The sequence below is a fragment of the Triturus cristatus genome, chromosome 12, assembly GCF_964204655.1.
Source record: "Triturus cristatus chromosome 12, aTriCri1.1, whole genome shotgun sequence".
In the NCBI taxonomy this organism is placed as follows: domain Eukaryota; kingdom Metazoa; phylum Chordata; class Amphibia; order Caudata; family Salamandridae; genus Triturus; species Triturus cristatus.
In genome coordinates this window covers 687,060,915-687,083,007 of record NC_140595.1, presented here as the reverse complement: position 1 = coordinate 687,083,007, position 22,093 = coordinate 687,060,915, and the positions used below count along the sequence as shown (strand labels likewise).

The 22,093-nt window shown below is 47.4% G+C and overlaps 1 protein-coding gene across 2 annotated transcripts in view; it reads left to right on the top strand.

The window, feature by feature from the left end:
- Positions 1-650: 650 nt before the first annotated feature.
- Positions 651-22,093, top strand: part of LOC146780096 (P2Y purinoceptor 4-like) — a 229,659-nt gene continuing 208,216 nt past the window's right edge. The window contains exon 1 of one of the 2 annotated variants that reach the window (XM_085639818.1): positions 651-890. The gene's annotated coding sequence lies outside the window, so the exon portion shown is untranslated. The remainder of the gene's footprint in view (positions 891-22,093) is intronic. The other variant, XM_085639817.1, reaches the window with a different exon arrangement.

The following is a 22,093-nucleotide window of genomic DNA, read 5'->3' as shown; positions in this document are numbered from 1 at the left end:
CTTCGAAAGTATGCAATTGTATTTGTTTAACGGGCGGTGATTTGTATAGGTTCACTGGAAAGTGCACAAGGTTGTCCCTGTCCCCCCCCCAGAATTTTAGTGTCTCCTACGCCCCTGCTTCAGGATGTCAACCTGTCTTGATGATGCCATTGTCTTCAGGATGTCAACCTATCTTAGCGATCATGTTTTCTTCAGGATGTCAACCTATCTTGACGATCGTGTTTTCTTCAGGATGTCAACCTATCTTGATGTTGGCATTCTCTTCAGGCACATCTCATCAGATTTGGGAACCCATCACAGTCCATATATTGCACTTCTAGCTCAATGCTGTGACCACAGGGAAGGGGAAAACTGGGGGGTCGTCTTTGTCTGCGGTGACCAGTTCATAGTGCTGCCTGCTGATGGTCTGATCTGATGCTGTATCAATGTGGGCCCCCACATACACCAACCGAAACCACAGACAGTTAATCACGCTTTAGATAAATATGTGAAAGAATTAGTCCAGGTGGACCAAGGGTTCGTTGTCCAGTGCCACGCCAGCGGGTCGGCTGGTTGGCGCGTGCAGCTTTGTTGGCCTGTGTCCTTGGCACACATGACGGCTCTTGCGCGGAGGGTGCAGTGAGCTGCACTTTGATCTGGGTGCAGCGCCCACGCCTATCTCGTTAATCTGGGAGAGCGCGTCGTCGGCTCGCAGCTCGCGCACGCCGGGGCATGCAGCGGGGAACTCCATGCCCGGGGGACAAGGAGTTTGAACAAAGTACTCATGCGCACCTCGTTCCTGTTTTATTCAGGATCGCAACTTAGTCTGAGAGCAGAGGCCGCCGGTCTGAGCCAGCTACCCCGGCCCTAGACCGGTGCACAGCCTGGACACACAGCCCGGGTCCAACCAGGTACACATGGATTTTAAATGGATTTTTAAAAGCGTTTGTAACGCGACGTGTGGCCACCAGAGCGCGCTGTCGAGAATAGAAGGGAGTCCAATAAGTGCAGGAAGGGGCTTCGAGTGCGTGGTTTTGTAATTGCATGCATGTAGCGCTTAGTATGCTGGAGGTTGACACGAGGCACTCTAGTTCCATGGGTGCCACGTTGTGGCGTTGGTGTTAGCCAATGAAAGAGAGCTCGCTAGGATGACAATTGGCTGGTTTTCGGTCACAGTCGGTTAACAAAATTCTTCTCCGGGGGCCTCAGTAACCAGTGAGGTGGGTATGATGTGTGGTGTGTCACGTCACAGCGCTTCATTTGTGTCCCAAGTTTTGTTCTGAAGCCCGCGACAGGCGCTATCCGCGGTCGGAGTATCGAATGCCAAGGCTGAGTCGTCTTGGTTCCTCCTCGTGCCTCTTTAATCCACCATCAGATACTCCCTACTCCCCTATTTCTCACTGTTGTAGGTTATTTGTCATCTCTACGTTTGCCCCTTGTCACTATTTTTCCGTCTTCCTCCTTTTCCTTCTTTCCTAATTTTGTGTTCTCTCTCTATTGTTGTAGAGCAAAGTTTATAAAGGAAAAATACATTTCAAGTCTCCCACCTGCAACCACCGGCTCAAATTAAGCACTGAGTCATCCCTATCCAGTCTGCCTCTTTCGCTGCCCCTGTGGTCACAGGCCAGGATGCGGAAGTTGGGTAGAGGGCTTCTCGGGAGTTACAGAGTCTAGGCCACTGGGCACCCAGAACTCTTCCTGTATGTTTCTACCCGTTGAAGCTCCATCCATGGATAAAGTCCACGTTGAGCGATCAGAGGTGCCATTTTATCCCGCGGATTAAGAAATGCCAGAAGAGCAGATGTTAGGGACCAACATCTAACAGGCGAAAGACCGAGCAGCTCATTAAAGTAGCCCCAGTAATCGGGGTCCGAGTGGAACCAAGTATCTGCCCAGGCACCCCAAAACAAGTGGCCTACATCCGCAGGCCGCGCCATTACTTCGTTAGTATTAGCGGGTTAATTTTGGGACCAGTCACACTGGGTGACTCTGTAACCCATCACTACACCACTGCAGTCACCTGCAGCCTCCAGATGATCATCTTCAAGTCTATAACTAACTCATTCGACGGTCCCTGAATCCACTGCTCGCCATTAAGGCCCTCAGCCCATGAAGACCCTCAGATCCCTGAATGCCCGTCCACCGTCAGTCACAATTCCGCTTGCTCTTTGTTAGTGATCCCCACTTCCCACTGACCGAAAGGACAATCCGCCATCAGGGGCCCATGAAATACCCTCATCCTAAGCTCCTGAGGCTTCCACTCATGCCCAAGCCCCACAGGCTCCCACTTGCTCTCCTGTTCCCAGCAAGGGCTCAATTTATCCTAGCACACCATCAGATCTTCAAGGCTCCTGCTCACCCTCAGATCTTCAAGGCTCCTGCTCACCCTCAGATCTTCAGGGCACCTGCTCACCTCAGATCTTCAAGGCTCCTGCTCACCCTCAGATCTTCAAGGCTCCTGTTCACCCTCAGATCTTCAAGGCTCCTGTTCACCCTCAGATCTTCAAGGCTCCTGCTCACCTCAGATCTTCAGGGTGCCTGCACACCTCAGATCTTCAGGGCGCCTGCTCACCTCAGATCTTCAAGGCTCCTGCTCACCTCAGATCTTCAAGGCTCCTGCTCACCTCAGATCTTCAGGGCGCCTGCTCACCTCAGATCTTCAATGCTCCTGCTCACCTCAGATCTTCAAGGCACCTGCTCACCCACAGATTTCCCAGGCACCTGCTCACCCTCAGATATTCAAGGCTCCTGCTCACCCTCACATCTTCAAGGCTCATGCTCACACTTAGATCCTCAAGGCTCCTGCTCGCCCTCAGATCTCCATAGCTCCTGCTCACCTCAAATCTTCAAGGTTCCTGCTCACCCTCAGATCTTCAAGGATCCCCCTCACCCTCAGATCTTCGAGGCTCCTGCTCACCCTCAGATCTTCAAGGCTCCTGCTCACCCACAGATCTTCGAGGCTCCTGCTCACCCTTAGATCTTCAAGACTCCTGCTCACCCTCAGATCTTCGAGACTCCTGCTCACCCTCAGATCTTCCAGGTTCCTGCTCTCCCTCAGATCTTCAAGACTCCTGCTTACCCTCAGATCTTCAAGGCTCCTGCTCACCTCAGATCTTCAAGGCTCCTGCTCACCTTCAGATCTTCAAGGCTCCTGCTCACCCTCAGATCTCTAAAGCTCCCGCTCACCTCAGATCTTCAAGGCTCCTGCTCACCCTCAGATCTTCACGGCTCCTGCTCACCTCAGATCTTCAAGGCTCCTGCTCACTTCGGATCTCCAAGGCTCCTGCTCACCCTCAGATCTTCAAGGCTCCTGCTCACCCTCATATCTTCAATGTTTCTGCTCACCCTTGGATCTTTAAGGATCCTGCTCACCCTTAGATCTGTAAGGCTCCTGCTCACCCTCAGATCTTCAAGGCTCCTGCTCGCCCTCACATCTTCAAGGCTCCTGCTCACCTTCAGATCTTCAAGGCTTCTGCTCACCCTCAGATCTCCAAAGCTCCCGCTCACCTTCAGATCTTTAAGGCTCCTGCTTACCTCAGATCTTCAAGGCACCTGCTCACCCTCAGATCTTCTAGGCTCCTGCTCACCCTCAGATCTTCAAGGCTCCTGCTCACCCTCAGATCTCCATGGCTCCTGCTCACCCTCAGATCTTCAAGGCTCCTGCTCACCCTCAGCTTTTCAAGGCTCCTTCTCACTCTCAGATCTTCAAGGCTCCTGCTCACGCTCTGATCTTCCAGGCTGCAGCTCACCCTCAGATCTTCAAGGCTCCTGCTCACCCACAGATCTTCCAGGCTCCTGCTCATCCTCACATCTTCAAGGATCCTGCTCACCCTCACATCTTCCAGGCTCCTGCTCACCCTCAGATCTTCAAGGCTTCTGCTTACCCTCACATCTCCAAGGCTCCTGCTCACCCTCACATCTTCAAGGCTGCTGCTCACCCTCAGCTTTTCAAGGCTCCTGCTCACCCTCAGATCTTCCAGGCGCCTGCTCACCCTCAGATCTTCAAGGCTCCTGCTCACCCTTAGATCTTCCAAGCTCCTGCTTACCTTCAGATCTTCCAGGCTCCTGCTCACCCTCAGATCTTCCAGGCTTCTGCTCACCCTCAGATCTTCAAGGCTCCTGCTCACCCTCAGATCTTCAAGGCTCTTGGTCACCCTCAGATCTTTTAGGCTCCTGCTCACTCAGATGTTCAAGGCTCCTGCTCACCCTCACATCTTCCAGGCTCCTGCTCAGCCTCACATCTTCAAAGCTCCTGCTCACCCTCAGATCTTCCAGGCTCCTGCTCACCCTCAGATCTTCCAGGCTCCTGCTCACCCTCAGGTCTTCAAGGCTCTTGCTCACCGTCAGATCTTCCAGGCTCCTGCTTACCCTCACATCTTCAAGGCTCCTGCGCACCCTTACATCTTCAAGGATCATGCTCACCCTCAGATCTTCAAGGCTCCTGCTTGCTCTCAGATCGTGTAGGCTCCTGCTCACCCTCAGATCTTCAAGGCTCCTGCCCGTCCTCAGATCTTCAAGGTTCCTGCTCGTCCTCACATCTCCAAGGCTCCTTCTCACCCTCACATCTTTAAGGCTCCTTCTCACCCTCACATCTTTAAGGCTCCTGCTCACCCTCAGCTTTTCAAGGCTCCTGCTCACCCTTAGATCTTCAAGGCTCTTGGTCATCCTCAGATCTTTTAGGCTCCTGCTCACTCAGATGTTCAAGGCTCCTGCTCACCCTCACATCTCCAAGGCTTCTGCTCACCCTCACATCTTCAAGGCTCCTACTCACTCTCACATCTTCCAGGCTCCTGCTCACCTTCAGATCTTCCAAGCTCCGGCTCACCCTCAGATCTTCCAAGCTCCTGCTTACCCTCACATCTTCAAGGCTCCTGCTCCCCCTCACATCTTCAAGGATCCTGCTCATCCTCAGATCTTCAAGGCTCCTGCACACCCTCAGATCTTCGAGGCTCCTGCCCGCTCTCAGTTCTTTGAGACTCCTAATAACCTCAGGTCCTTGAGGCTCCTGCTCACCCCTAGCCACCCAGGACTCCTACTCACATTCAGTTCCCCAAGGGTGCTGCTCACCTTCTGTTCCCATGAGCTTCTGCTGACCTAATTTCCTGAAGGATTCTGCTCACTCTGGGTTCTCTGAGGCTCCTCTCTACCTGCATTTGCCCAGAGGCTCACACTGAACTTCAGTTCCCAGAGGCTCCTGCTAGCCCTCAGGCCCCAGAGTGCCATTCTCATGGAACAGTAGACCCAACTGTGCACAGAGCATCTGCAGGCCAGTACTGAAGACTTTTGGGAAAGCTGTCTTAGCATATCTTTTGTGTACTGAGGTAAACTGGTGCCGCTCTTTGTGCACAGATTATGCTCTGCTGCATTGGGGTGCACCTGCAGAGCTGTGTACAGTGTACCTGCAGGTCAAGGCAGGGGTGCACTGGCAGTGCACATAATATGCACGGGGTACACACAGGTCAGAATTGAGGTGCACTGGGAGAGCTGTGTGTAAGGGCAGGTTATGATTAAGGGGAGCTTGTTGTGTGCACGGTATCATCATATAAGGGCTGAGGTGTATCAACAGAGCTCTGTGCACATTGTGCATGCATGTCAGTACTTAGCTGTACTGGCAGATCTGTGTTGAGGTGTAGTGGCAGAGCTGTATGTGCAGACCAGGTCTGAGGTGAAGTGAAAGGTCCCAGTGTGGGTTATGAGTGAGCCTTGGCAGAGTTCGCGGCAGCTTTCTCAAGGCGAACAAACATTTTCTCAACACGAGCCGTCGTGAGCATACGTGGCCCTTCGCAATGAGAAATCCGACCGCCGGAGTTAAGAAATTTGCCAGGAGGTTGATTTTCCACGCTCGCCAACTTGGAGTTGACAATCCCAAATGAGGAAAAATCTCACCGGGATGTGGATTTTCTCACTCACGCTCGCCGACTTGATCTTAATGAGCGCGATTGAGGAAAAAAACTCAGCAAGCTCCACGTAACGCAGAGTGCAGAAAACCCTGCAAACTCCGTGAGCAGAGAGGAATTCACCGCCCAGGGTTAGTTATGAGTAACTACTCCAACAGTGAGCAGCCTCACTGTGAGTAGTATGATGCCTCTATGTGCCTGATTTAGAGGTGGGCACTGCAGGGGGTGGGGGGTGGACTTAACAGAGCCAGTTTCTGGAAGCCAATTACACTCCTGCACCATCCAATTAGAATATATGCACCCATTTTCCAGGTCATATTACACACGTTTCCCCCTCTTCTGACCTGTTCAATGCTTTGTTTACCACTTGCTCTGACGAGGGAATGGGGACTGTCGAAGGCTGTAGCACCCAAATAGCTACCGGCAGTCTGTCAAGTCTTGGGGAATAATGTGGGAACTGTTGATGCCCCCTGTGGTACCATTTGTGGGACTGTGGCCTTGTCTGTTATTGGCCCGTGCCTCTCCTTCTATCAATCAATCAATCAATCAATCAATCGTCGGGGCTTCTATAGTGCGGCTTGTCACCACGGGGGTCTCCTAGCGCTGTGTGGTTTGGGTGATTCTCGGTCAAAGAGAGGTGGAGGTCTAAAAACCAGGTCTTCAGCTGCTTCCTGAACTCCCTCAGAGAGGGAGACATGCGCAGGTGGTGGATGAGATTACAGGCCTTGGCGGCGAGGTAGGAGAAAGCACGACCACCGAATCTGCTGCAACAGATGTTGGAGTGGAGCTGTCTGGTCGGTTGGTAGAAGGTCAGGCGGTTGTTGATGTAGGTGAGTATGGACTTGTGGAGGGCTTTGTAGGCATGAGAGAGGAGCTTGAAGAGGCATCTCTTCAGAACAGGGGCCAGTGGAGGGCTCTGAGGTGAGCGGTGATGCAGGCTCTTCTGGAAAGGTTGAGGATGAGTCTTGCCACTGAGTTCTGGATGGTTTGGAGGCAGATAAGAAGCTGTTTGTTGATTCTGGCATTGAGGACGTTGCCATGGTCGAGTCGGCTGGTGATGAGGGCCTGGGATACTGTCTTCCTGGTAAGGGTGGGGATACACCGGAAGAGCTTGTGGAGCATGCTGAGGGTGTGAAAGCAGGCAGAAGAGACAGTGTTGAGCTGTTGTCTCATGGTGAGATGGGTGTCCAGGATAATGCAGAGGTTGCATGTGTGATACAACGTGTAGGGTGATGGGCCGAGTGCAGAGGGCCACCAGGTGTTCTCCCAAGGGGAGGGCTTGTTTAAAAAGTCTTGTCAGGTAGAGATGTTGGTCATGGTGGTTTGGAAGTTGAGTCTTGCGGTGTCTGGGTCTTCGGAGAAGGATAGGATAAGCTGGGTGTCGTCGACGTAGGAAACGGTGTTGAGTCCATGGGTGCAAGCAATGTTGGCCAGAGGTGTCATGTACATTTTGAAGAGGGTGGGGCTGAGGGAGGAGCCCTGGGGGACCCCGCTACAATGTCATTGAGAGCGGATGCAAACGGTGGATGCTCTGGGTCCACCAGAGAGGATGGAGGCGATCCAGTCGAGAGCCTTGCCCTGGATGCCTGTGTGGTGGAGTCTGATGATGAGGGTGTGGTGGGATACTGTATCGAAGACTTCCAAAAGGACGAGAAGGATGAGGGTGGCAGAGACGCCTTGGCCAAGGAGTCATCTGATGTCGTCCATGGCTACCATCAGGGTGGTCTCAGTACTGTGGTTAGGTTGTAATCCTGACTTGTATAGGTCAAGCAAGTTGTTCTCTTCAAGGAAGTTGGTAAGCTGATGTTGATGGCCTTCTACAAGACTTTGATGGGGAAGGGAAGGAGCGAGATGGGTCTGTCATTTTTGATTGTTGGGGTTGGTTGTGGGTTTCTTCAGGAGGGGTTTGACCTCGGCGTGTTTCCATGCATCCGATATGGTGGCTGTGGCAATGGAGATGTTGAGGAGCTCTGCAAGGAGTGCTCAGTTGGCTTCACGTCCTAGGTTGAAGATGTGATTAGGGCAAGGGTCCGAGGGGGATCCAAAGTGGATGGAATTCATGATAGACATGGTGTCTTCCGGGGAGAGTTACTTCTATTCGGTGATTCGGTGGATGGTGGCATCGCTAGGGGTGCGGGTGGATGCGGTTGGTAGGGTGAGGGTCAAAGTTGCTGTAAAAGTCTGCCAGTTTGCCGCAGAGGGTTTGGGAAGGGTGGACCGTGTCCTCAGTGGCGGAGGGATTGGTGAACTCTGACAATGTTGAAGAGTTCCTTGGTGTGGTTGGTGCTCGCCTCAAGGTGGAAGGTCAGGGATTCTTTCTTGGTTTCCTTGATCTGTTGGTGGTAGCTGTTGAGGGCAGCCCTGAAGGAGTTGCTGTTTGCAAGGTTTTGTCGGATTGCCAGAGTCTTTCCAGTTACTTGCAGAGATGTGTGAGGGTCAGAAGTTTGGGGTGAACCAGTTGGCTTGCATGGTGGGTCTTCCCCTGGGAGTGTTCTTCAGGGGGGTGATGGTGTCAGTGGTTGAGGTGATCCAATTGAAGTTTGAGGGAGTCTGTGGAGGGTGGTCTGGTTTCGTTCAAGGCGGTGTACCACAGGAGCTTGGTGACTTTGCCCCAGTTGTGACGGGGAAGGTAGGGGTGTCCCGTGGGGGCTTCCAGGGGGTCATAGATGGTGAGGTAAGTGATGCCATGGTATGTCCAGGTTTTGTGAGAGACTTCCGAGGCAGATGCCCCGCGACCTGTTCAAATCCATCAAATGCGGCGAGCACTCCTAATTGTGAATTGCGCAAATGGAAGTTTCACCCACAACTGTACGTGTGGAGGCCTGCTGATCTAGGTACAGCAGATGACCTCAGCCGTGGTTCCAGAGGTAGACTTGCGGCACCTCTAGATTAAGAATTATGCACACTGATTGTACACGTGCGATGTCAGTAGTTGAAAGGCTCACCATCTCGGATTCCCCGCTTGGCGGGAGCTTTATGTAATGATGACGATTTTGTTTTTCTCTTCTTCCTTTGTCCTGAAGAGGCCTCAATAGTTTGGCCAAAACGCGTTGACCATTTGGAATGGAGGAGTCCAACTAGGAATTACATTTATATATAGGATTTGAATACACACTGGCCCTGTTGTTTCCTCGGGTGTGTATTGATATTGGACTACCTCCCATATGGACTGTCGTAAACTATTGAATATTGCAGTCATATAAATTGTAAAAAATGATTTTATATGGAAGAGAAAATCTTTTTGCACATTATATCTGTTGTGTTTTTTTGTTTACTTAAATGTTGGATACTTGGAATTGGTGTCTGCTTAAGAGTTTGAAATTAAACCAATGTAGGTTGGCTGGAACAATGATACCCAGTAATAGAGACTAACTAATGTTTCTCTATTATAAAACGTTTTTTTAAAATTATTTCATACACATAATTTTTGTTCATTTTTGCCCAGATGTGGTGGGATTAATAGGGCAAGCCCCCAGATTTTAGAGTGTGGTATATCCAGGACAGCACAGTGGTGTGGAAGAACTTGGCCCAGTCGTTAGTGGAGAAGATGTCATCTAGTATGTGTCCTGTGCTGTGCGTGGGGGCAGTGACCAGCTGAGCAGGACGATGATGCTCATGTTTTCGAGAAGCGTGGTGGTGTTGGAGTCGACTTGGTCTTTGAGGTGGAAGTTGAGGTCTCCCAGGAATATGTAATGGTTGGAGTCTAACGCTAGGCGAGCTATGAAGTCTGGGATGGCATTGCAGTAGCTGCCTCGGGGGCCTCATGGTCTGTAGGCGAGGGTTCCTCTAATGGTGGTTTTGGCATTGGGTTTGATCTCGAAGTTGAGGTGTTCCATGGTCAGAGTGGTGTTGTCGTCTAGGGCTGTGCAGTTGAGGGAGACTTTGTGGATGATGCTGATGCCTCTGCCGGGTCTGCTGTGGCAGTAGCGATGGATCATCTTGTATCCGGAGGGGTGTGGCAGGGGCAATGTCGGGTGCAGATGAGGGGGTGAGGCAGATTTCGGTGATGAACATCACGTTGGAAGTGAATGTGGTTAAGTTGTCCCAACTTGCAGATGGACCTGACATTGAGTAGAGCGCAGTGGAGCTGTGGTCATAAGAGGGTTTTTGGAGTCTGAATGGAGGTAGTGCTGTCTCTGGCACTGCAGGAGAAGCGGCAGTAGTGGTAGGTGAAAGGTCATTTTGTGGAGCAGGGTGAGGCAGTACAGCAGTTGTTGTCTCAAAGCTTGGATGCGAGGTTCCTGAGTTCGTTTGTGGATTAGCAATAACAGGCTGTGTGACTAGGGGTCCTGATGCTGGGCTCGGTCCAGGTGCGGATGGGTTTGCCTTTGACGTGCCTTTGTCACAACCGTACAGAGGCCTCCATTAAGTAGTCCTGGGGGTGAGGGAGGGGCAGGAGAGTGGCGCGAAAAACCGGCGCAAGCTGGTTGGTGTCGAGAGTCTGGATACAGCCCAGTGACAACGGGGCTACAATACTAGGAGAGAAATAAAATACAAGAAAAGTGGGCAAGAGTGACACAAATAAAAACAATCAGAAAAATGAGATTTTCAGCAGGGAAACAATACTATGAGACGAGAAAGTCAGGAGCGGAAGGTGGTGCGAGGTGAGTGACCGGGGCATGAACCGGTGCTCATCAGGAGCGGGAGGCAGGAGGAAAATATGCTCCCCTTGCTATGGAAGTCTTCTTCCATGGTGGGGAGGGGAGCATTATAATGATTTTACTGTTCCCTACCACCAGGATTTTACCTGCTTTTAGGGAACAGTAAAAAATGACTGCATGTCCACCCATCTAAATTGGGTGGCCGGACATGTAGCCATTTCTCTAATGGCTCTTACTCCCCAGGGTCATCAGAGAACTTTGGCCATGGCAGAGTAGTCTCTGCCTTGGCGAAACTTAAAGTCCCTCTGCAATGAAATTTGGCAACTGGGCCACTATATTGGTAGAGAGGGATCTCTGTTGCGGGGGCGATGGAGTACCCTCTCTGTCAATAAATAAATTAGGCCCTAAGTCCGAGGGTATAACTTCTGACCGGGTTAAACCTGGTATCTATATCTGACCAATGCTCCAAGCGATCGGCCTTAAATCTTGTCTAGATGCCTGTCAAGTGCGATCAGAAGACTGCCGTTGGCACTTTAACGCTATTTGGTGCTATTTTTATTTAAACTTTACTAATTCATATCTCCTGCTCCCTCTATTCGATGTTTGTTGTGTTGGTGTAATTTTATTCATTGAACTATTCTCTAGTTTTCTAAATTGGTTTGGGACTTTTCATGTGTTGTGTTGTATTTAGAGGTTAAGACTGTTTTAGTATTGCATAAATACTTTACACATTGCCTCTGAATTAAACCTGTTTGTTTTGTGCCGATAGCTACCAGGCGGTTGAGCTCTGGTTTATTTAGTGAGTCTAGTGGTTCACCCCTTCCACTAATATTTTAATTTCTTACAAGGAGTAATTCATGAGCTGATTTGTTTATTTACTTAAGAGTTTTATAAAGCACTGCATGCTCCTTTGTAGTTACTTCGGATCGTTGAGATGAACAGTTAAATCAATCTCTGTGGAGCATAATTGGGTAACTTAGAGTCCATTTGGATGTGGGATGGAGACAATTACTGGCATTCTTCAGCCCCAGTGCCTTCTGTGGGGATATCAGCTGAAAGCAAGTTTGAATGGTTTGAGTTTCAGGAGCTTCCTGATATGTCCGTTTCAGTGTGTTGCACGTCTTGGGGCTTTGGACTCTTAGAGGCCTACCTTGGTGTTTGAAGCTCTTAAAGATTCTAGTTTTGAGTGTGACTAGTCAATCACACAATTCTAGATGGCACCCAGTTGGGTGTAAGACTCAAAAAAGGATCTTTGATCTTTGCACTGGTAAGGTGTGTGAGTAGGTTAAACATGATCTTTGTAAACATTGGGCGTCAGTGGAGGGATTTGGGAGGTTGAAACACAGGCTTGATGTCTGATATTTCAGTATTTCTAGCCTGTGAGTGCTTTTCTTCTGTACTGTCAATCGCTTGTTTCTTGTAGGACACCACTGATCGGCACATGACAGTGTCACAAAAGCTCAGTGCTAGAAAAGTTTTCTAGCCAGCAAGATCAGAACCAGCTCTAAGATAAACAGAATGGAAGGAGTACTTCTTGAATTATATTGAAACTGTGGATTCAGATGGGAAAATGTCAGTGTAGCACAAGAAATGCATTTTATTACATTCATTAGGTCTGCAGGGACTTAAAACATGCAATCAAATGAACAAACCAGTTGCTGGTGGGCGCAATAGTAATGTGTTTACTGTTGCGTTGGCAAATCTTGATAGGTATTTTCCCCCGAAGGTTTGTATAGGTAGCACACGCTATACGTTTTTTCAAAGGAAATAGCTCTAGGCAGAGTCCATAGATGACTACGTAATTGGAAGCATTTAGTGTTGAATGGTGATGCCTGTTTAGATGATATCCTAGCTATAGTATGTAAAGCTGAAACGTCTAGCAGATTTGCAAATGCTTTGAAAACAGAAACAAAGGAGAAGACACTATAGCCAGAATTAAAGCTAACACTAAACAAAATGTTAGTAGGAAGCAAAGATATGAAGGGAGGAATGTTAAAGCCTCCAAGTTAAACAGAGAACCACCTAAATGTTACAAGTGTGGAAGTATTGACCATTTGGCTTTTGCCAAATCTTGCCTAGCGAGGAAGGTTAAGTGTAGTCCTTGTGGTGTTATAGGCCATTACACAAAAGTATGCAGGAGAAGGTCTAAATCAGTGAAATGTGTTCAAGATGGTGTGGACTCAGATAGTGACTTAAGCAGTAATGATGAGAATGAGTCGGAATGCAGTTCTGAGTTTTAAAAAAATGGTTTTGTATATCAGGGACGGGTGTTTACTGGTAGAGAACAAATCTGAGTGTTGGATCAACTTAGGGGTTGTGAGTGTTAAAATGTACGCTGATTCTGGCTCACCTTATTCAATCGTGAACGAAGACGTATGGGTAGAGAACTTTATAGATAAAGTAGGTACCAAATAATTTCCTTCTGATATTGAACCGAAAGGATATGGTGGTGAGAAGATTGATTTGGTGGGTTATCACTGGTTCATATTTGAATTTAAGAACAGTCATTCATATGGCAAATTGTATATTTCAAGAAAAGGTCCACCTATTCTTGGATGGAGAGATAACTCTTAAGGATGGAGACTCACCAAAAATTCACAAGGTTAGAAATGTACCAATTTCATTAAGGAATGATGTGGCTTTTGAACTCGACAAATTAGTTACTTCTGATATTATTGAGCCAGTCGAAGCTTGCTGCGTGGGTTTCGCCCTTGATGGTTGTTAAACGTAGCAATGGGAAATTGAGACTGTGTATGGACTTAAGTCATTTGAATGACAACATCATAGTCGATCAATTTCCAGCTCAAGATAAATGAAATGTTAGGTTTGCTAGAGGGAGCCAAGTGATTTTCCACAATCGACTTATAGGCAACATACCATCAGATTCTCCTTTCTAAGAATAGCAAGAAATACACAGCCTTTATTACACCACAGGATTGTTTTCAATTCAAAAGCTTGACATTTGGTTTGTCGTCGGCTCCAGCCTTTTTCCAACGGCTAATGCATCAATTGTTTGGGAAAATGAAACATACAAAATTCTTCCAAGATGACATACTTGTGTTCAGAAAAGACAAAATGGATATGGTAAATCCCTGGGGGAATTTTTAAGCAATCTGGAATCCAATGGGTTAACCATTGACTACTCAAAATGTACATTTGCTAGTAGTAGTATCACCTATTTAGTACATGTCATCGACAGTGAAGAAATTAGACCAAAACCTTCCTTGATTGATGCTATTAAGTGTGCATCAGCTCCCTGTTGCAAAGATGATGTTAGATCTTTTATTGACCTTGCAGAATTCTGTTCCAAGCACATTCCAAATTTTGCTTCCAGAACTTACAATATTAGGCAATTGTTTAAGAATAGAAACAAATTTGTGTGGTCATCTGATTGTGAACATGTTTTTTGATATTAAGGAGTGTATTGCAAAGGTTGCTGCAGTGAAAAGTTTTGACCCCGTGCCCATAGTGTAATAACAACAGATGTGAGCACCAAAGGTTTGAGTGCTGTTCCTTCCCAAGTCAATGTAGACGATAATGAAAATGTCACAGTGTATGCATCGAGATCTTTGTCACCCACTGAAGAAAAGTACTCTGTAATAGAGAAGGAGACATTAGCCTGTGTTTGGTCCGCAGATCATTTGAGGGGGTTTGTGTGGGGTAAGTGTTTCACTTTATGTTGTGACCACAAACCCTTGGTGAAAGTACTCACTACGGAAGGCACTATTAACACGTCTGCAAGAGTTGCGAGACTATCTGTTAGATTGCAGGACTATTGTTACAAAATGGAATTCGTTTCTGGTAAAAAAAATGTTATGGTAGATTTTTTATCCAGGATGCCTAAACAACTTGACAAGTGTGACGATTTGGTATGGAATGTGTACCAAGTTGCTTATGTACAGGATTTTGGTGACAAAGGCATCCTAAGGGACAAATGGGAGGCTGAGTATAGGAATGATGAAGAATTGTGCAAAGGAAAATGAGGAAGGAGAATGTTTTGAAACCCTTTTGGGGAGTTAGGTTTGATCGATGTGTTCAGGGTGAAACTATTTGGAGAGCTGAAAGAGATTACGTAGGTCAATAAATGCTTTATATCATGAAGGACATTGTCAAAACTTCATTTTGGTGGCCTGGCATGGATGGAGATATTGATTGTTTTGTGCGCAATTTTAAGGTGTGCAAAATGGCAGACAAATCATTAGTCACTATCCAACCACCCTTAGGTAAGATGGTCAGACCGACTTCACCTTGGTAACGTGTTGCAATTGACATAATGGGTCCTATTGGAAAGGAGCAGAAGTACATTTTGGTGCTTATGGACATGTTTACAACATGGCCTGATGTCAAAGTGGAGGATTGATTGGACACTGATATAGCTTTACAATTTCTGAATCAGGTATTCCTGATCGAAGGTATTCCCACTACCTTGTTAAGCGACAATGGTGTGCAATTTACTTCAAATAAGGCTAAGGAATATTTCAGTAAATTGGGCATCAGACATTGGACTACTTCATTGTATAACCCGAACAGCAATGGCATGGTAGAGCGCTTTAACAGGGTTATTAAAAACACTATTCAGTTGGCTGCCAAATAGAATGATTGGGAGATTCAGGTACAGAAAATGGTCTGGGCTTACATAGTATCGATATGTGAAGCGACAGGTTATTCACCTTTTATTCTTATGCGTGGGAGAAATCCCAGGACCAAATACACTCTTGGTTGGTTGTTCAAGTCTAGTGTAGTGCACTGGATTGAGGAATCAGTGAGAGAGAAAGCGGATTCTTTGCAAACTAAGAGGAAGGAATGGTACGACACTAAACATGGGACGACAGAATCTGAAATAGTTGTTGGCCAGTGGATTAGGGTTAAAAAAACAGGTAAAGTTTCCAAACAGGGCAGACGGTTTTATGAACCAATGGAAGTTGTTGAGGTATTGAACAATGCAGTGCGTTTGACAGATGGAAAGGTTTCGAATCTTAAGAGGACAGCTAAATGTTCAGCACCTTCTCCTTTAGCATATCTGGAAATGGATGATTTGTGGGATCATAATGACAATTTACTTGATGGATACTCAGGTGTACGTAATAACATTGATTCTTGTAGAAATGTGGATGGAAACGTTTTGAATGAATTTGATGCTTCTCATGAGTTAAGGTCACTTAGTTCAGAGTGTGGATTGGAGATTAATAATTCAGTTCAGGAGGAGGTAGTGTCTGAGTCTAAGCAATCCAAGAAGGAGAGAAAACATCCTGTATGATTAAAAGATTATATATCAGAGAACATTCCACTGTAATGTGAACTAAGAGGATAATCATCACCGCGTTAGTATGTCATTGTATAAAGTTGTTTTTTTCTTCTCTATCGTTCTATATTTTTTCTCTCTCTTTCGTTTTTTTTTCATTCCTTCCTTCCACCTCTGTTTAAAAAAAAAAAGGGGGGGGGAAGGGAGATGTGGTATGTCTAGCTGTAAGACCCAAGATGTAGGTGGAACCAGAATGCAGGGGGGAGTATTGTGTTCTATGGAATATGGAACGATGTGTGAGGGGTCCGCGGAACGGGCGTTACGGCGAGACGAGGAGGCCATCTAGACGCTGCATACATGTACCTGCCTGCTTGAATGAAATAAAGTAATACTTAAACTACTCCTCGTTTGGATCATTACACATCACCCCTCTTGGGTCCTCATTAAGAGTTTGGTGCGTTTGCTGTGGCGATACCATAGGGCAGAATTCTTGATTTTGGATGATTTTCCCACACCAAAATCTTCCAGTTACACTTTTTCCGCTCCAGAAAGGGAAATAATAGCACCACTCGGATATACTTGCTAATTTACTGTGTATTGTCCCACTTTGACTTAGCATCCACCAGTACAGCTGCAAACCTATCCTGCTGAGGTAGAAAGGAGAATGGCCCAATGAAGTCCAAAATACTTTCCCCCACACTTCCTTAGCTTCAGCCACGTGCTGCTCCTCTAGCAGCAATTGTCCAACACACACTCGCAGACGTTTTTCAGAATACACAATCCATTCTTTAATCTCAGCATCCATGAGCAGACACCACAATCTTTCTCTGACCCTCTTGGTAGTCAAGGTCTGTCCCAAGTGTCCCTCATGGGCCATGCTGATTGAACGTGACCGTAAGGAATTCAGAGGCACAAGCTTATCATTCCTCATCAACAGATAATCACCAAGAACAGACAAATCATCAACCACCTTGAAAAATGGTTTTACCGCATGAGGAAGAGCACTCCCTCTTCTGACGGCCCCCTTCATCATATTCAACACACACTGAAGCGTCAGATCCTTCTCCATGGCTCTCATCCATTCACCTTTTGAAATGGAAGCCCCCAAAACTTCGGTGACATCTTCCACACTCGCGAGAACTTCCTCAGTGACCATCTCAGTCAACTCTGCAGTTCCATCAGGAAGCCTTGAAAAGCAATCATCTACCCTATTCTTCCATCCCGGGACATATTCAACTCGACGATCATAGTCTTGCAACCTGACAGCTAACCGTACCAACTGTCCAGTGCAGTTCCTGCTTCCATCTGACCCTAACACTTTAAGTAAGGGTTTGTGGTCTGTCCTTAGGATGAACACCCCATCCCACAAAAACACCCTAAAGTAAGGAGAAGCCCAAGCAGCAGTTAAAGCCTCACGCTCGATGACCGAATAATTACGCTCCTTGTCAGTTAATGACCGTGAGGCAAACGCTACTGTCTTCTCCTGCTTGCCATGCACCTGGGACAACACGGCCCCTATCCCTACCACACTAACATCCACAGTGACAATGGTCTTTAGGGAGCTTTGAAAAGGTACAAGGACACCAGCATGAGAAATATTGTTTTTTATGGCCAGGAATGCCCTTTGTTGCGTTTCCCCCCAAACAAACCTCCTACCCTTCCTCAGTAACTCCCTAAGGGGTTCAGTTTTAAGTATGAAATCTTACACAAACTTGTAGTAGTACTCCACTAACCCCATGAAAGATCGAGGGCATCTCTGTCACGTAGAACTTACACATTAACAATCGCACTCACCAACTTAATTTTGGGCTTTAGTCCACTCCTAGTAATCATTTAGCCCAAATATTCCACTTCTTGCACCTGAAAACACACCTCTCTGTGTAAAGTCAAACTCGCCTCTCTAATACGAGTTAACACTTCATTCAACATACAGTTGTGTTCCACCTAATCTTTTCCAAACACCAAGATGTCGTCCTGGAACACATTGACATTACTCAGCCCAGACAAAAGTCCAGTCATCAACCGCTGGAACACACTCACGGCTGAGCATAACCCAAATGGAAGTCTATGGAATTGGAGGGTGTCCTCCGAAGTAATGAATGATGTCAGGTGTTTTGAGTGTGGATGGGGTTTGACCTAATGATATGTACTCCTAAAATCATTTTTTTTTTAACTTTCCCCAGACAACATTAAAATAAGTTCATTAATATTGGGCAACAGGAAATTATCCATGACCACATTTTGGTTAAGTCTGCGGAAGTCCTCAAAAAACCTAAGAGACCCATCAGGTTTTTTAGAAATTACCAGTGGAGATAACCACCCAGTAGCCTCTACTATCTCTATTACTCCATCCTCCAAAAGCTGCTGAATAATCTTCCTTGCTTCCGCCCTCGCAGCCATTGGTATCCGCCCAGCTTGATGTTTGATGGGAACAGCATTATCCTTCATTTTGATTTCATGCACATAGTTCTTGAACTCCCCCCAACCTGCTCTCAAAAACTTCACCATGAAGAGCCAACAGGCCTTCCAAGTCAAACGTATCCACCGCCATGACTTGATTATCAGCCCTGGGGTTGACAGTGATGCCAAGGTCATATGGTGTATCCAACCTAAAATTGGGGGTCCCTCAGGAGCCACATAAATCTTCCCTTGGATCTGCCGATCCACATATTTGATACATGCACTCATGAACCTTAAGACTCCAATGTCTGTCCCTTGATACTCTTTGAGAATGACATCAGAAGTGACTAACGTTCCCCCAGCCCAAGTGGCATCGAAGAATGTCTTAGGAATTATGGTGTAAAGAGAACTCGTGTCCACCATTAAAGATACCATTGTGCCATTGACTTCAAAATCATCAGCCTTAGGACGAGACAGTCTCCTCTCCTGGTTAGGGCTACCCAACACCTTTTCATCCTGCACCATGAGCATTCTGTAGTCTGATGGCTCATCCTCCACCATAGCAACCCTCTTCTCCCCCATTTGCACATCAGCGCTAAGTGCTCCTTTTTCCCACACTTGCGACAAACCTTTCCCACAGCAAAGTATTGCTTTGAGTCCGCCAAGTGATAATTGCTACTGCATCTAAAACAGACTTGAGTTGGCTTTCCATTCATAGGTGAGGAGTATTTCCAACCCCCATTCTTGCTGATACTTCCATTGGCAAGCTGCGATTTTCCTCTTACAGCATTGACATGATCACCACAGCTGCATGTTCAGTAACTTTGTTGTCCGAATTGAAAATCTTCATTTCCCTCATGCAGTTTTCAGATTCCTCCACCACCTTTGGAATGGCTAGTGCCTCTTTCAAAGTGAGATTACTGGCTGCCCACAATCGCTCCTGAATTTTCTTACTGTTGCATTGGACGATCAATTGGTCCCTAATCCTTTCTTCCGTCATCTGTCCAAATTGGCACTTGGCAGAAAACTCTTTTAGCCTTGCTACAAAATCATGAATAGTCTCTGAAGACCATTGAGGCTGTGTATAAAACTTGTGGCTTTGCATTAATACATTTACTTGTTTCTCAAATCTTGTTTGCAAATGCAGCACGGCCTCCTTGTATACATCACCAATAGCTTCACCTTGAGCATCCTGAACCGGGGGTAAGTACTTAAACACATGCTCTCCCCCCTTTTCCCAGAGATCCCAACAACAGAGCCTTTTTCCTAACAGCAGGAAATCTGTCACCATCCAGAGCCAAAATATAATTTTCAAAGCAATCCACCCAATCTTCCCATTCAATTGGTGGTTCTCCAGGTAACATAAGGAAAGGTGGCGGCGTGACAATTGCAGTGGTCACATCCATTATTCAATCAAACACTTTGACAGTGGATTATTCACTTTAAAAATCAGTTCACTCTTTTTTCACAAGGTGGCAGTGTTTCTTAACAAAAGGAAACACCCTGCAGGTGCTTACTGCGCAGCAAGCAGCCGATTGATGAGCCCACTTCTTTACACATACATCCAATGAGAATTGGGCAAACAAAGCAGCTCAACTAATCCTCACATGCGATCAAAAAAGTTCATAGGATGTGGTTCCCCACATGGGCTGCCTTCAATTCATCATCAGTCCGCTCCTGCGCTGCCGTGCCCTCCTGCCTGGACCATGCCGCAGAGGTTTTCACAGCAGCGTGACACCCAGACTGCCTCCCGGTGAGTCAATGCTGCCTCCTGCTGCTTCTTTCAGTACCGCAGGTGAGCTAGCGCAGCGCTCAGCTATGCTTGTGCTGCCCTGTAGATTTTGTAACAATCACTGGCTCGCGAGTCAGCTCTGCGCGTGCTGACCGCACTGCTACACAATGAGTCCCAACAGTGCCGGTGGCGCACCACTCTTAGCAGGGTATGGGGGCATAGGCCAAAAACTAATCAGCTGACCTTGTCTCTGCCCGCTGTACAGCCAGAGCCTCAATCCCACACGTAGATAGGCTCTCACGAAGGTCCAACGCAGCCCTTGCTCAAGTACGTTGTCTTCATGTCTGAAAGCAGTATTTCACTTTGTGGGTATGTGGTAGGGGTCTCAATCCTCAACCATAGTGCTCTTGGGCCCAACCATAGTGTTGCCAAAATGTAGTGCCAGAGTCCGAGTCCATCGTGGTCTCACCTCTCCTGAACTCCCCGATGATGCCTGCAGCCTCGGCACGTAGGCCCCCCTCAACCACGACCGCAACTGCTCAGGTAAGAAAAGCCCAACTTCTAAGGTCACCTCTGCACCCGTCGCCCCTGGGCCTTGGAGAAGAGGACCAGAGGTGTCCCTCTGTACCCGAGCATCGCAAGGCTTGAGCCCACTTATTGTTTCGGCCCGACTGTCTCCCTAGCCAGAACCTGCAGCCTCTTTTTACATAGACTGATCCCCATTGAAACGCATTGGGCTCCAGATGCTGATTTGCACCCTGCACCTGGCTGCCCTCGAAATGCTGGTGCTGCCTTGGGCCTTGCCCACTACTCACTTTAACTCCTGGACATTGGTCCTGTTAGTCGATGCTTGCAGAACTTGTTCTTCCTTCAATAGGAAAACATTGCAGACTCAGAAACTGCACTATGTCCACTTTTTGAAGTGAAAAGAATTTAGATTTAAAAATGCACTTACTTGGGGCGTGGCTTGCGCGCCGCGGCGAGATGGCGGTTCGCGCTTGAGCTCCGTGAAGAGCGAGGGCTAACGGAGACTTTGCCGACGCTGAGGAATGCCCCGCTCAGCGCCGAAGATGGAATATTACATGGGAAACTGCCGTGTAGCCTACGAGGGAGTTTTCTAGAGGTGGAAAGTGGCCAGAGTTCACTTTTTGGCATTCTAAGGTTGCGCTTCATGTTTTCACGAGCGGCCGCCATTTTGTTTCTTCTGTGAGGGAGTTCTACTTGCGCTTCTACACGACGACGCTACTGGATTATCCTGTCAGGAGTGGAGGCATACAGGAGCTGGTGACGTTTTTTTTCACCTTTATTGAGTTTATTTTGTTTTTTCCTGCCGCCTATTGCAGTGCTGCCCCTTGTGTGAACTTGTTGAGGTTTTTGCTACCATATTATTCGTCAGACGCACTGCCACTTCCTTATGTGAGGCTTTTTTGCTCTGGGCTTGATTTTGGCTATTTTCGTAGTCGGTGAGGGCCTACTTTCGCCTGCAGCACATGATATTTTTTGTGAGGTGGTTTTTCTGACTGGGTTTGCCTGCCATATTCTCTGCTCGGCGTTTTTTGATGCAAGTACATTATCTCTTCCTGTCCATTTTTCATCTTGCACATTGAGTGTTTTGCAGCCCCTGGCATTTCTTGCTATCACTATAGCTGAGGAGGGGTATTTTGTTCCTATTGAGGTGGCTTGCCCTATGGCTGAGAACATGGCCCCTTCGCCGAATGCTAAGGACGTTAAGGAATCTAAAGCATCTCTTAAGAGGTCCAAACAGGTTTCCCCAACACCTGAGCCTGCTTCTAAAGACACTAATTCGACTCTTGAGTCCATCCTGACGCGCCTTAATGAGGTCTATGAAATTGCGCAGTCTACTAAGACTAATACAGATTTACTGCAGGTGGAGGTGTTAGCCATCAGGAATGATTTCAAGGCCCTTTCCCTTCGTGTCTCAGGTACAGAAGCACGGATTAGTGGCGCAGAGGATACCATGCAAAAGCATTCTAGATCTCTCACGCAGATAGAGCGTTCCATGGCAGCATTGAGGAAAGACCTCACTGAACAAGAGGATCGTAATCGTAGATCTAATCTGCGAATTTTTGGTCTTCCAGAGGATGTTGAGAAAGAGGCATCTTCCATGATTGAGTTTCTTTATCAATGGATTCCATCTACACTACAAATTTCTTTTCATAAAGATTTTGAACTGGAACGGGCACACCGTGTCCCCTCCTTTCGCCCCAAGTCTGCTACGCAA